This window comes from Aethalodelphis obliquidens, unplaced genomic scaffold (genome assembly GCF_003676395.1).
Source record: "Aethalodelphis obliquidens isolate GAN/ISIS:26980383/991018 unplaced genomic scaffold, ASM367639v1 scaffold4, whole genome shotgun sequence".
NCBI lineage: Eukaryota > Metazoa > Chordata > Mammalia > Artiodactyla > Delphinidae > Aethalodelphis > Aethalodelphis obliquidens.
This window is the reverse complement of record NW_020837948.1, coordinates 80,327,705-80,343,572: the sequence shown is the minus strand read 5'-3', so window position 1 is coordinate 80,343,572 and position 15,868 is coordinate 80,327,705. Positions and strand designations below refer to the sequence as shown.

Below are 15,868 nucleotides of genomic sequence, written 5' to 3'. Positions count from 1 at the left end.
TAGCATAATTGGCCCTGTACTTTAGAACACACACACACCATGAGGACACACTTAGGCTAGCCTTCTGGTTCCATGAGGAGGCTATCAAACATGTGAGGCAGAACCGCCCTACTGAACCTAGCTGCCTTCAGAAGCATGAGTGAGTCCAGTTATGACCAGTAGAACCATCGAAACAAGCCCAGCTTAGACAACCTTCAACAACATGCAGCTAAGTGAGAATAAGTGGTTCAGTGTTTCAAGCCAGTTTCATTTCAATAATTTGAATTTTTTTTTTTTGGTGCTTTCCTCTTTATTGATGTGCCTTCTACCTTCCTCCCACAGTTTCAGTCCCTTCCATTTACCCCCCAAAAAGAAGGTAGTGAAACGGGATTGTTGGGGTTCTGAGCCCCTTGGGCAGTTAGAAAGGGAACAGAAAGCAAAACAATCACTGGATGTGACAGAGATTGACAATCAAGAAGTCTAAAGCAGAATGGGAAAGGTGGTAGAGAAAGGGGAAGAAAGGAGAAAGGAAAGGTACTAGAGGACATCTCCCCCAGTAATCCTCTTGTTAAGAGGGGTTGGAGGAGAGTCTCAAACATTATGAAGTGCAGGTCCTGAGGAAGAGAGTTGGTGTTCGAGCCTCAAGGAGGAGTAGGTCAAGGAAGGGGGCCCCCTCTCTCTTTGTAGAATGGGACCACCTCACCTTAGGGGCAGCAACTTCACAGGCCGTAGACACTTTCATCACTGTAGGCAATGTACAGAAAGAAGTCTTCTTCATGGTGTTCCTGGTAGGGCTGACCCATAGTGGCACTGGTGGGTGGAATGACATTGTTGACAAAGAAAAACAAGGCATCCTCAGCTCAGAGATGAATTTGCTTCCCGATCAAGAAGTAGAACTGACCAACTGTATGATCAGAAGGCACCAGGTATATCTTTTTGTCCAGGTCTCCTATCTGAACTTTGGGAGCCTTTTCTACTATCACCGGGACCCAGTCTGGGTATTTCTTTCAGATCTTCTAGCCCTCAGAGCCACACTTCTCTAACGGATACTCCTCTTTATACACGAAGTTCATCCTCCCAGTTCCTGGGCTGGACCGGGCTGGGCTGAGAGAACCCGGGGTGGGGGCCGGGAAGAGAGGGCAGGTGGTGGCGACCTCAATAATTCGAATTTTTTCGTTTGTTTTTCAAAGTGGTCTTTCTCCAGATAGGATTTAATTTTCTTTAGGTAGACGAGTATGAACACATCACCTTGTTCCATGAGAGACTGGGTTTTGGACTGTTAGGGCTGATCTATTTCAGGTTTGTTCTTTCATTTTAATTAATTAATTTATTTATTTAAAATTTTTTTTTCACACATACACACTGTATTTTATTTTTACAAGAGATAAACTGACACCAAGCATTGTAAATGGATGACCACAACAATAATTTGAATTTTTCACAAATTTTTATATGATTCTGATATGTTATATATTGGGTCCTCTATTTTTCCTCATTGAGTTTTGGGATGGTTTTTAACACGACATTATTTTGATCAGAATTAACTGATAAAGGGGTAATGTCATATGTATTTCACAGACATAGACAGACAGTCAGACAGACAGACACAGACACTCCAATACAGGTCTACTGGCTTAGAATTTGCATGAAAATTTTCTTTTATTTCTTTAATATTGTTTTTCCAGTCTCCATTGCTGGTTTCAGAAAATGATGCTAGAGCCATAGGCAAGAACCAAATGAAATGGTATGTGCCAATTTATAATTTAGTAGCCGTAAGAAGCCACTAAAGGATTCTAAGCAAAGGTATCTCATGTTTATATTGTGCTTTAAATTTTTAATATTATCAATCAGATATACGGAAGTGCAATTTTATTTTCCATAAAATAATTATTTTTGATTTTAGCCCCAAATCTGCTAATAGAGAGAAAAATAAAAATAACTTACAAACTCAACCCTACCAAGCAACCTAGTTTCTTCCACTTTAGAACTTAGTCTCTTCCAGGTTAGCTAGGTAAATCAGAGGCTCTCCACCTACTCTATTTTATCTACTTCCACGTCACCCTTCTTTTACACCTCTCTTTGGTGGATATCTGAGCATTTAAAAAAAACTTGTAAGAGTGGGATAAGAGGGGCCTCTCTTCCATGAGCTGCCCTCTCGATTCTTTCTGGTCTCCCTTATTGATGTACCCATTCCCTTCTGTCTGTAGCATCGGCTACTATGGCCCATTGTCATCCCACAGTTTCCAGTCAAAAGGGGACTAAATACTTTCCCAGTACGAATTACATGTGTCTTCAGATCTCCAGACCACTTATTAGCACTTTAAAATGCAAACAGGAGCTTGTGAACCTATTCCATTTACATTCACACCATGGGGAACTGGAGTCAAAGGTTATCTTGGGTCCATTCTCTCTGATTAAATACACCGTGTGCTGGAGGTGCTCTTTGAGGTGGTGTCTTTCCAAAGTTCAAACATAAAGGGAAATACAAACTTCTGCTTTCAGCTAGGTTTGAAAATTATTAAGAATGCAGAATCTAGGATAATGCTTCTCAAATTTCAATATGCATATGAATCACCAAGCAATCGCTTTAAAATGCAGATTCTTATATAGTAGGTCTGGACTGGAGCCCTCCAAATCTGTATGTGAAAAAGCTTCCAGGTAATTCCAGCGTTGCCAGTCCATGAACTGCACTGTGAGAAATGGAATCACATTAAGTTCCAGAGCATTTGGAAACTGATTGGAAGGCAGAGTTAATGTCAAGGAAAATCTTTGAGATAGCGTACCATCCTTTAAACTGGCCTTGCCAACTGTTTAGAGTGTTATAACTTTCTTCCCCAGCAATTCCAAAACCCAGCAAATTTATGTTTGATATAACCTTCATCACCATGTATTGAAATTATTTTCTGTTCCCCTCAACTCTCTGAAACAACTCTCTGTGCCTAATTCTTTTGGCACTGCTTTTGCCCGATCCAGTGGAACACCGAATATTCTCAAGAAATGTATGATGAATGGCCTGTGTTCTCAGTTTCGGTGTGCAAAATATGCCAATATCTTTACCAAACCTCTGAGTGTTATAAGTAAAAAAAAATCTACATCAGCTTGTTTCCTTTCATTTGTAATGTAGAGGAACAGCCTAGCCAATTGAACTTTCTGGTTGCTGGATTTTAAAACAATATAAAAGAAACATATACATAATATGCAAAACTGAAAAGACTATTGTTATTTCACCATCCTCCTCTCCACTCTCATCCTATACCCCTTGCCTCAGAATATTCATTGGCTAAGTGCTGAAGAGCAAAAACTAAAATATTATCATCTATGATTGAATTTTGTTACAGCACATATTTATGAGAATGTAATTCATCTCAAAAGTCTACATAATTACTGTTTCTCTTAAATAATTTTAAAAAGTATAATATAATGGAAAAATTTGGAATCTACACTGGTCCTAGAAATACAGCCTTTTTCTAAATATAAAATTAATTATTACATTCTAAGCTTTCTGTGCAGCATTCAAACAACCAGTTGGTGAGGTACAAGTCAAATGAGAGAAGAGGAACTGGTCCAACTATCAAAAATGCATTTCTAAGGTAAAATTTGCAACGGAACATGTTTAGATCAGGGTTTTAATCTATCAATCATTATTATCATTAAACTATTATTTTCCAACTTTATATAAGCTCCCTTTGGCTCCCTGAATGCTACAGTTGATTTTAAGCTCTAATCCACAGTGAAATGTAACATTCTTTTTGCTTTATGTAGAAACATCAGTGACTTTCAAATTATCCAAGAAAAGACAAATTACCAATAATCAAACTTGTTTGAATAATTTTTAAGTGATTCCAGGCGATATATATTTACTAATGTATAGAACGTGGGAAGTTTTAGCTTCAAATTATGAACTTGCAAAAAGTTTGTAAAGGACTGAATATAAAGGGGGAGTTATAGAAAATATTTGGTCACCTTAATTATAGGTTTAAATGCCACAAATGCTATAATAATACTTTTTACTTTTTTTAGTTTATAAGCAACCAAACCACTTTATAAACATTAAGCCAAATATCTCTTTAAAGTAAGACTTCTTTTTTTCTCCCTGAGTATCATTTATAGACTGATAAAAATGAAGTGAAAAGTAAATGTTTTCCTGTAGACAGGAAAAGTACCCTCCATGCTAGAGCAGTTCTGAAAATGGTAACCACAATTCCTCCCAATTTTTTGCTTTTTCCTCCCTATAACTGTTAATTATAATAAAGCATATTGAAAAGTTTTTCTTGAATGATAGCTCTGGTCTGCTATTATGTTTTTATTAATATTTTTACTTTATTTCATTTATTATTATGAGGATGAAACAATTTGGGGATTTCTTTTTCCACTACTCAATGTTTTTTTCAGCAACAGATTGTTTTCTCTTATTTGACAATATTCTGAAAACCACCTACTCATTCATGTTTGATGTGGTCAGACCTCTGTGGTGAACTAAAGACCATCATTACTGTTTGTTTAGTGTTTACATTTTGTTTAGCAGGGGTTTCATATTAGTGGCTACTCTGGGAGATGTATCTCAGATAATTATGGCAGAAAAGCAGCAAAGGAAAGGCTGAATGAAGCAACCCTAGGCTGGAATTCTCAATCTTGCCTTCAAGTGAACAAATATGTTTTCATTACATTCCCCTCTTTTTCCACAGTATCTCTTAAATAAAGAACTTTTTCTTTTTACAGTAGACCAAAAACATGTATACATTTAGTCTTTATAGATTTTACTTTTATTGATTTTGCATGTTGTGAAAATAGTTTCACTGAATACTTAATTATTCTTAGATTCTACTTGTTTGCAGCTTCCCTTCGTTTACTTATTTTAAAAAATATTTTATGTAGACAAAGGTGCTGTGGCTATGTCCTCAGATCCTCAGACAGTTCTCCCATTAAAGTTATCTATTCTGTTTGTGACATGATAGCTTAGCAGGACTCAGTAGGCCATTAGGAAAATAAGCAAATTCTTATCTGGAAGTCATTAGCTAGAATCACTCATTCTCTTGCCTGGAAGTTGGTTCTTTTCACATCCTGAAAAAATATTTTGATAGAGAATTAAGTGCTGGTGAAAGGTGAGTATATGGCAGAGGGACTGGAATGGGTAGGAGACTAAAACCACGTTTGTCTGTGTGATCACTGAGGGGCATTAACAAAGACAAGGTCAGTGACCAGCTGCTGGCATTGTCATAGTTCACTGCTTAAGTTCTGACATAGAAATAACAGATTCATAGCCAATCCATTCTACTGCACTGAAGGGTCTTCTAATCCATGTGAGTAATAGATAGCTTTAGGTAACAGAGTTTTAATCCACAGTTCTTGATGATGATCCGTGGAGATTATATAGAACAGCAAATTAAAACTCTTAGCCATTCGGAATCCAGTGGGTCATCTAAACCCAAGACATTAGCTAAAGGTTACATTCCCAGCTCCAATTTCAATTTCAAGGAAATATCCTGATCCAAAATCATGAATAGATTCCCTCAGCCAGATTCCCCCGCTGAAGTCCACAGTGAATAAATGAGCCGAGTTTGAGAAAATCTTCTTAGCAGGAGTTAAAATATGCTTTTCTTTGGAAAATCATGTCATTTTTGTAACGTAGAAGCATTTGCCCATGAGAAAATTAATCTCCTGTATAATTAAATTGTGATATAAATACCCATTCATACCCATATATCCAAGTGTGTGGTTCTTTTGTTTAGCTATCGTACATAGAGTAAACATGAAGTAAAGCTAGATCTGTCTCTCAATTCTAAGTCAGCACATCACTCCTGGTATTTGCTGACCAAGTTTAGAAACTGAGTAACATCATAATATAAATTGTTTAGTGATTCATTGGGTTGCAAAGGCATTGTATTTTAGAGCTATATTATTTCATTTATGTCAAGGAGGACTGATTAAGAGTCTGGGGCCATTTAGTCGATGGGTCCAGTGCTCTGTGGTGGTTTCCTGGAACATGAATGATCTATGAGCACACTGTTGAGTGGTGAACTTCCACCAGCCCCCCACAGAGATTCTGTCCCAGTGCCCAGACTGTGCTGAGCTCCAGGGGGAAGATACATAGAGTCGGAGCCAGCCATTTCGCTGGCTGATCGTTCCCCCACATCTCCAAGATATGAAAAGACGAGTGAAACGGGACAGTTTTAGAGGACCTTTCACTCCCCTTCCTGACAATGTCCTGGAACATGCATCATCACTGACCTTAACTATCCTCTTAGGGAAAAGGCCAGAGAGTAGGGGTTTACGATAATTTGTGTTCCGTCTTGTGGATCAGAAAAATCAATAATATTGTGTCCTTCAGATAAAATCAATTTCATTGAAATTAAATTACAGAAAACTTAATAAGATTGTGCTGGTTACTTATAAATGCACTCTAAATATTACTGCTAATGCACACAGCATTAAAGGGAAAATTAAAAGGGAAAAATTATTCTCACAGATCAGAAAACAAGATTATAAATCTGAGTTTGAGATTCCCTAGGTTAAGAACATATCTTTGAGTGCACATTACCTATGCAAAAAATCTTCTGGCTTTACATATGATAAAACGAAGTTTTCTTATTGTTTTTTAAAGAGTAAGATCAAAAGAAAAGCAGAGAAAAACATGTAGATATTGTAGATGTCTAAAGCAGGACTCTAGGCTGAATGTCTGTATAAATAACCTGGCAATATACTTGTGAATATAGAACTTATTTAGTAAGCTGCCGAAAGAATCCATAAATTTTCTAAAATTGCTTAGTTTAAATTCGGTAGTGTCATAGAGCTTTTGAGTGAATGTGGCTCAATCTGCTTTCCTGATAACTCAAAATATACACAGTTCATAATAGTATGTCTATGTAGTAATGATGACATAGTTTAGTATCATCATTTTGACAAGCATCAGAGGGGACAAATCACTAAATTATCAATGAAGAGAAAATTCTCACTGTGCTATAGCCAAATCGTGTTCGGGCAAAATATTGTAAGACCTGAGCCCAGATGATGAGTTTTGTGGAAAGACTGATAACTATGGATATTGGACTTGGGAGAAAAGTGAGCATATCTTTAGTTTATAACACAGTATTAAGGAATTTCTCATCTGACTTCTTGCCGAACTGAACTGGCTACTTAAATGCACCCATGGGATGGAATGAGGTAACGGTAAAAGCCTTTGAAATCCCCCAAACTGTCCTCATTTAAAGAAACAGAGACCCTGATTTCAACCTAACCATTTCTAAAATACTGAGGGAATAGGTGTGGTATGTTATATGGAGGTTTTTATTTTCCTGCAGCAAGTGTCAGGTTTCCGAGATTCCTAAGTTAGGAAAAAAAGTCCAGAATTTAGTGTCAAGACATAGTGAGGGGTAGAAACAAAAGGTGACTTAGCCACCCGCTCCCTCATAATCCTATGCAGACTAAAATTTGGTGGTCAAACAAACCAGAGCTGAACTCTATTATGGCCACACTAAAGACACAAGGAAAATCAGTGGGTTAGATTGCTGATGAAGATTTTGTTAGAAATCAATTCTCTGTGGGATAGTTCTATTCCATCACATGAAGCCAATTCTCTAAATCTTGACAGCTTTTTCATAAGCACTGACTGTGGATCACAGAGGGGCCAGGTATTCTTGTATCACTGTAAATCCATCAACGTGTTTCTTTAAATATATGTCAATTCTATGTACACAGAAAGTACACACTTATTTGAGAACTGTTTGTTATTAATCATAATAGCTATATTTCACTGAGTGTGCCCTATGGACCAGGTGCTATGCTGAGAGGCTATATACCTCATCTCAATTAACCCTTACACTAACACCAGGAGTAGATATCAAGCCAAATATGTGAGATGCCTGGAGTATCATAGCTAGTAAGTGGGAGACACAAGATTTGAAATCATTCCATCTGTTTCTTATTTTTACATTCTAAGCCATTTCATTATATTGTTATTCCATTGTTTTCTGTTTCTAAATAGCCGTTCAAGACTAGGTGATATATTCCAAGAGTCTGTGAATTCGTAGGTTCATTTAGCTTGTAAGTTTTTAATCTAGATGATAATTCAAACATTTAGGATTTCAAGTCCAGTATAGCTGGTCTGCCTTGGCTGCATTATAACGAGAAATCCATTCCAGTAAATATAACTTTGTGTTTTTCTGTGCTATTGATAATCATATGAACAGATTCTATAGGAATAAGAACTCATTGGATATATTTATATTTATATATGGTCATGTCTCAAACATACACATCTTGGCCTGTGTTATTAAAAGAAAAATGAAGTAGAAAAGGCAAACTCTTTTTTCTGCTTAATCAGCCATAGCCTAAATGTCAGAAAGATTAAGTTTCAGGATAAGCCTGGAGAGGTAGATAGGAGACACACGTGCACACACACACACACGTGCACACACACACACACACACACACACACCCCTGACCCACCAGAACAGTAGGAACCTAGGTGGCAGTATTTCATTAGTAGAGGATTTACAAAGGGTTGATTAATAAAGTGAATAATGTCATTAAGCTACCAAAATAATTTTGGAAACCAATGGTCCCGATGTATTCTTGACTCCTCCAACTATATCTGATGGATTAACTTTTAGTTCTGGGCATGATATTTTAGGAGGATTATTGTAAGTCTGTAATATCAGGGAGAGAGTAGCAAGATGATGGGGACCTAAAGGTAGTACTGATATTAAAATGGTCAAAAAGTCTGGGTGAGCTTAGAAGAATGAAAGAAAAGGTTGGGGAGTTCAATGACAGTGGTCACCCAGTATTTGAAAGGCTGTTACGTAGGAGCAGGAAAAAACTTAGCTTTACATGGTTTCCAAGGACAAAAGTAGGACCAATGGGTAAAAGCTATAGAGAAGTAGATACTTGGTTCAACTAGGAAGAACTTTCTAGTCATTATTACTATACAACAATGGAAGAGGCTGCCATAATACAAATTCACAAAGAATGGGGAAAAAACGAAAGGTACTGTCAGAGGCAGTAGAAAAGTGAGGGGGAAAGAAAAGGACTCTAAGGAAAGCAGAGAGTAAAACAGCAAAACCATAACAAAGTCAGAGTTACGGAGTCTGCTTTGGAAATCAAAACTGTTTTGTCCAGGAAGGTTTAATTGAAGATATGCTGGAAAGTAGTGGATTAAAAATAGATTTCTTCCTACTTTACCTGCAGAGTAATGTTGTAAATCATGTAGTAATAAAGTAAGAGATACAAATTTTTTCAGCCGCTCCGTGGCACGTGGGAACTTCCCGGACTGGGGCACGAACCCATGTCCCCTGCATTGGCAGGCAGACTCTCAACCACTGCACCACCAGGGAAGCCCAAGAGATACAAATTTAATACAACCATTTCTAAGCTAGTTTTTGAGGATAGAACCAATTCTAGTCACATAAAGCATCTTGCATTATGTTCTTTTTTCATCTTCTATTAAATCTTTTCTGGAGGAAATGTTTGTTAATTCAAATAAAGCTATTGTTATTGGTTAAAAGAATAATATAAAGTCAGAGTGTTTTTTTTGGTGGATTTGTTTTCTATTTAAGAATAGAGCATTCAACTTCATTAGCAAACCATATTGTTTTAAATTAAATTTCCAAATAAATATACTTGGGTGTGAATTCAAGGGAAAATATTTTGCAAAACTCAAGGAAAAAAAATTAACATCCAAACTCAAAACATTCTAGTGGTTTTGTAAAACTGAAACATTTTTTGTCAAGGTTTTTAAAATAATGAATTCTAACCACATATGCCCAGCAAAATCTGTTCTTCAAGGCGTCCTTCCTGCCCATACAAAAGTTAACAGTGACATCTTGTGGTTAGTTTTTACTCTTAAAAAAGCCTGTGTGTGTGTATGCAAAGTACAGAAATAATGCCCTTTTGTTTTACTGCAAAAATATCTAGTTTCTCCTTCCACTTCCAAATATTTTTGTGGTGCTTATCCCCTATGCAGATCTTTAATTGTTAAATTAGTTGTTTAAAATCACAAAAGCATAAGTCATGTTGATAGCATGTATTCTTGATATGATTTGATGAGAATGGCATTTTACCTCTGTGGTCTTCCCTCTCAAAATCCATAACCCCAGGGCTTCCCTGGTGGCGCAGTGGTTGAGAGTCCGCCTGCCGATGCAGGGGACACGGGTTCGTGCCCCGGTCCGGGAAGATCCCACATGCCGCGGAGCGGCTGGGCCCGTGAGCCATGGCCACTGAACCTGCACGTCCGGAGCCTGAGCTCCGCAACGGGGGGAGGCCGCGTCAGTGAGAGGCCCGCGTACCACCAAAAAAAAAAAAAAAAAAAAAAAAAAAATCCATAACCCCAATCTAGCCATGAGGAAAATATCAAACAAACCCAACCTGAGAGGAAGTTTCCAAAAACTGACCAGTATTCCTCAAAACTGTCCAGGTCTTCAGAAACAAGGAAAATCTGGGAAGCTACTACAGACCAGGGGAGGCTAAGGAGACATGACAACTAAATGTAATGTGATATCTTGGATGGGATCTTGGAATAGAAAGAGGACATTATGGAAACACTAGAGAAATCCAAATAAAGACTGGACCCTAATTAATAGAAATGCACCATTGCTGGTTTCTTAGTTGTGATATATGTGCCATGGTCATGTAAAATGTTAAAAATTAGGAGAAACTTGTTGAGGGGTATATGGAAAAAGAATTCTATAACATCCTTGCAACTGGTCTGTAAATCTCAAACTATTCCCAAACTTTTAAAAGTTTATTTAAATTTAAAAATACTTTCACGCTATGAAAGGTCACCGGATTTACTGGGTGGGATATATTTACCTTTCCAAAAATAAGAAACAAAAAATAAAGATTTTGCAATTTCTAAATGTTCCAGGTCTTATGTAGTGAACTTATATTGCTATGCAAATGCAATGAATAAAAACCTGATTTCTTTACAGGAAGCCTTAGGGCTTAACCCCAGATACAACATTCCTGAATTCCTCTCCTTGGATCTTTCCCACACAAATAAGACAATTTCATTATGAAATTATAAATACAATGGAAGTAATTCCTGCTCCCTTTGATGTCGTCTCCTATGTCTCATCCCCCTCCACCTCCTGTCCCTTCCTTCCCCCCTCTCCCTCCTCACCTACAAACTTTTGCACTTGCTGTTCTGACTGACTGGAACTCCCTTTCCTCAGGTATCTTCATGGTTCACTCCTTGATTCCCTTCAGTTTTCTGTTCAAACGTCCCTTGTCAGTGAAGTCCTTCCTGATCAGCTTACATAAGTCACCCTCCACCATCACTCTCTGTCCTCTTGCCCTGCTTTATTATCCTCCAGAATGCTTATCCAGCATGTGAATATTACGTATTTGTTTATTTTCTGTCTCTCTGGGACAGCATGTAAGCTTCAGGAGACTAAGAACTTTACTTGTTTTGTTTACAGATGAATCCCCAGTGCCCAGGGCAGCCCAGTGTCCAGTACATGATATGCACTCAACAGTATTATTATTATTTTTTTTTTTTGCGGTACGCGGGCCTCTCACTGTTGTGGCCTCTCCCACTGCGGAGCACAGGCTCCGGACGCGCAGGCTCAGCGGCCATAGCTCACGGGCCCAGCAGCTCTGCGGCATGTGGGATCTTCCCGGACCGGGGCACGAACCCACGTCCCATGCATCGACAGGCGGACTCTCAACCACTGTGCCGCCAGGGAAGCCCCACTCAACAGTATTTGTTCAATGAAGCTAAAATCTCCTCTAAAACTGGTGTCTACTGTTCCAGTTCTTCTCACTAGAGGAGAAAACTGATATCTCTTGCCCATTTCAGCCTACATTTATGATGCCCTCAGCTCCCATTTCTGTCTTCCTCTGCTCAGGCTCCACACAATATGCACTGTTTACTCTCTATCTGTAGCCAGCTCCCATATCTATTCTCTGCCATGCTTTGTGCACTGGGAAGCTGAGCCCCGAGGACTGCCTCCCTTGGACTCCCTGACTGGCTGGTTTCTATCTGGGTTTTGATAAAGGGCATGAGAAGTGAGAAGTTGAGGTATTTCTTCTGTGTCCCCCTGTCTTGTACCCAGATATCCCATGACAACAGGTACCATCAGGTGGTCCCTCCTTCAGGGGACAGGTCTCTCTGGGCTCAGGTAATGCGCTTTCCTCCTTTGCCTCTTCACAACTTGAGGTAGGCATGTCTGTTTGCTGTTGCTGGTCTCTGAGTTTCATCATCCCTAGTGTGCTCTCTTAACCCTGCCCACACCTCTGTAAGTAGTCTGTTAATTAAAATTTCTTCATTTGTACCATGTGGGGTGCATTCTTTTTACTGCCATGACCCAGAGTGATAGCCTGGAGCAGTGGTTCTCAAAAATTAGCATGCATCAGAATGACCTAGAAGATTTGCTAAAATATGGTTTGCTGGACACCACCCCCAGAGGGGTGAGGCCCCCCAATTTACATTTCTCACTAGTTTCCAGGCAATGCTGTTACTGCTAGTCTGAGGATCACACAATGTTATCACTGCCCTACAGAGTATTCTTTTATGATCCTAAGTGATATACATTGGGGGTGTTATAGTGAAAACTTCCCACAAACGTGAAATAGAAATTGTGAGTGCTGGAGGATGAGGGGTGAGCGCAGGCTCAGGAAAAAGTGTTTTAATTTCATTGGGATGTGTGAACTACTTCGTCTTCCTGCGCCCTACCATGAATATCAGAGTGGGTATTCTGGATAATCATAATAACAGCTAAAGTTTATTGGACATTCACAATGCTCCTGTCACTCTTCCAAGCACGTTGAAGTAGTATCATCTCATTTAAACATAACAATGGTCCTATCAGGTAGATATGTTATTATTTCTATTTTAAAGATGAATGAAGGGGACAGAGAAAGGTTAAGTGACTTGCCCAAGATGGCAAAGCTAAAATATTGTAGAACCATGACTTTTACCGAGGTAATCTGACTCCAGTGTATATACTTATCCACTAATCTGAAAAAGAGGTGCTCCTGGGATCAGAGCACTTGGGTCATTGTCACCTTTCTAACCCACATTGTTGGATGAATAATCACCAGAGGTTTTATTCCTAATATTCTCTAATAACATAAAGGTCACAGTCATAAAAATTCTACCTCTCTCTTCACACAACAACACTGTAGTCATGATGATATTTCCTAGTGAACTCAATAGCCAAATAATTCAAGCACTTGAATGAAATATAATGGTCCTTGAAGATCTCTAAGTGCTATAAATTCTAAAAATCTTTGTCACCCATTTTTTTGAACTAGAGATTGAAGTCTCTTCCCTTTCGTGATGATTAAAGTTCAAATTCATTGTACAAAAGACAATTGGGGGGGGGGGCTTCCCTGGTGGCGCGGTGGTTGAGAATCTGCCTGCCAATGCAGGGGACACAGGTTCGAGCCCTTGTCTGGGAAGATCCCACATGCCACATGCCACGGAGCAACTAGGCCCGTGAGCCACGACTACTGAGCCTGTGCATCTGGAGCCTGTGCTCTGCAATGGGAGAGGCCACGATAGTGAGAGGCCTGCGCACCATGATGAAGAGTGGCCCCTGCTTGCCGCAGCTAGAGAAAGCCCTCGCACAGAAACGAAGACCCAACACAGCCAAAAAATAAATAAATTAATTAATTTTAAAAAAGGCAATTAGGGGATATTAATATTTGCCAAATAATGTACAAAAACCAAATATGAGAAAGTTGAGGGTTGCCTCTGTGTATACACACGTGTGTGTGCTCATGTGTGCACATGTAAACATAGACTTTCCTCTTATCCAACCTAAACCCCATGGTGCATTATTCTAATAACTCAAACCTATAAACTTTAATGTTCCATCTTCGCTTAAATTTTTGCATAGGCTTCTGTGCAACTCCCAGCTGTCTTTTCTACTCCATTGCTGTAGTAGAAAAAAAATTAGAATCATCTAGGTTGCTGCCAGCAAATTTAAGTTTCTACACTTAATTAGTCCCTCAACAATATTGTAACAGTCAGAGTTCAGCCTAGATATTTAGACCAGAATGAGTTTTAATGAAGGAAATTAGAGGCAGGAAGGTTTCTTTCAGAAAATCCAGAAATGCAACTAGTACAGGAATGTCCCCACCATTGGTCTCAGCAGCTGTTGTACAGAAGGAAATGATTTCATTTGTCACAGGGAAAAACATGAATATTAACCCTTATCTCACACCATACACAAAAATCAATTCCAGATGAGTTAAAGACTAAAATGTGAAAAAATAAGTAATAAAATGTTTGGATGATAATATAATATATCTGTAACATCAGGGTTGAGAAATGCTTCTTAAACCAGATTTAAAAATGAGCAAAACATAAATATGACCACACTGAAGTCAAGAAATGATGTTTATCAAATGATATAAAAAAGAAAGTGAAGAGTCAAGCTACAAACTGGAAAACATAATTTCAAGTCCTTTAAAAAAAGAAGGGACTTCCCTGGTGGTGCAGTGGTTAAGAATACGCCTGCCAATGCAGGGGACACGGGTTCGAGCCCTGGTCCGGGAAGATCTCACATACCAGAGAGCAACTAAGCCCGATGCCACAACTACTGAAGTCCATGCACCTAGAGCCTGTGCTCTGCAACAAGAGAAGCCACTACAATGAGAAGCCCGCGCACCGCAACTAGAGAAAGCCTGTGTGCAGCAACAAAGGCGCAAGGCAGCCAAAAATAAATAAAAACATTTATAAAAAAAAAAAAAAAAAGATGAACTCCTGAAGAGGCATTTCATAGCAGAGGAAATACAAATGATCAGCAAACATATTTAAACATGGTCAAATTCATTAGTAGTCAGGGAAATGCAAATTAGAACCACAAAAATTCTATTTTACACACACCAAATGAGCAAAAATTTGTCGGACAGTATCAAGTGTTGCTGATGATAAATCAGTGGAAACAATTGCCTTGGAAAAATATTTGATGCCCTACCATAGTTGAAGATGACCCCACCATTCCACTTTTAGCATATACTACAGAGAAGGTATGTTCGAGGAGGATTATTTGAAATAGCCAAAAATGAAAAACAATGCAAATGTTAAAAAACTGGAGGATTACCCTACTGAAATCTATCCATAAAAAGTAATACAATGCAACACAAAAGTAAGCAAACCACAACTATAAAATTCAATATGGAGAAATCTTAGAATCTTAAAGTTGAATAATTAAGCCCATCACAGAAGAAAATACATAGCATGACTTCATTTACTTCATTAAAGTTCAAAAACATGCAAAACTAAACAATATGTAGTCAGGACTGCCTTGAATGCTCACACAGGTTGTTCACTGCACAAATCCATGGCTGCCACTTAGAGAATAAATATTTAAGAATATCCACTTATGGTAAGAATATCCATTACTAAGAACAATTATGTTCTCAGTAATGTAACTAGTAGCTTCCTTGTTATCAAATCAATACGAATTATCTGTTCCTATTTAAGTTCTCTTCAAGATTCAACACTATCTGGGATCCTCTATCATGATTTCTACAAAACTACACTCTTCTGGCCTTCTTTCTGTCTCTGAGGATGTTTCTCTTTTACCTTGGCAAAGATCCTCTCATCTGCCAACCTCTGAAATATTGGTGTCCACCAAAATCCAAACTACTCTCTTCTCATTCTCAGTCATGTGTCAAGGCAATCTCACTTATGCTCATGGTTTCAACCTACCACACATTTATTGACCTCCACATCTGTATTTCCAGACTACACCTTGGTCCTGAGCTCCACTGTCATATGTCTAATAATTGGTAGAAGGATATCCCAAAATGGACTCATCATCTTCCCCCACTAAAACATACTTCCCTCCACATTTGAATAATGATGCCAACATCAGTATCATTTCCCTGAGGGTTATTCTAGGAGATTTTTCACGTTCCTTTATTTCCTATATAAGTTCAGTTG

The 15,868-nt window shown here is 38.5% G+C and overlaps 1 pseudogene across 1 annotated transcript; it reads right to left on the bottom strand.

Annotated features, from left to right (window-relative positions):
* Nucleotides 1-274: 274 nt before the first annotated feature.
* LOC113613928 (gamma-aminobutyric acid receptor-associated protein pseudogene) lies at nucleotides 275-1,052 on the bottom strand (annotated as a pseudogene). Its single transcript, XR_003430412.1, has one exon. The product of XR_003430412.1 is annotated as a gamma-aminobutyric acid receptor-associated protein pseudogene (transcript).
* Between the last annotated feature and the right edge of the window lie 14,816 nt (nucleotides 1,053-15,868).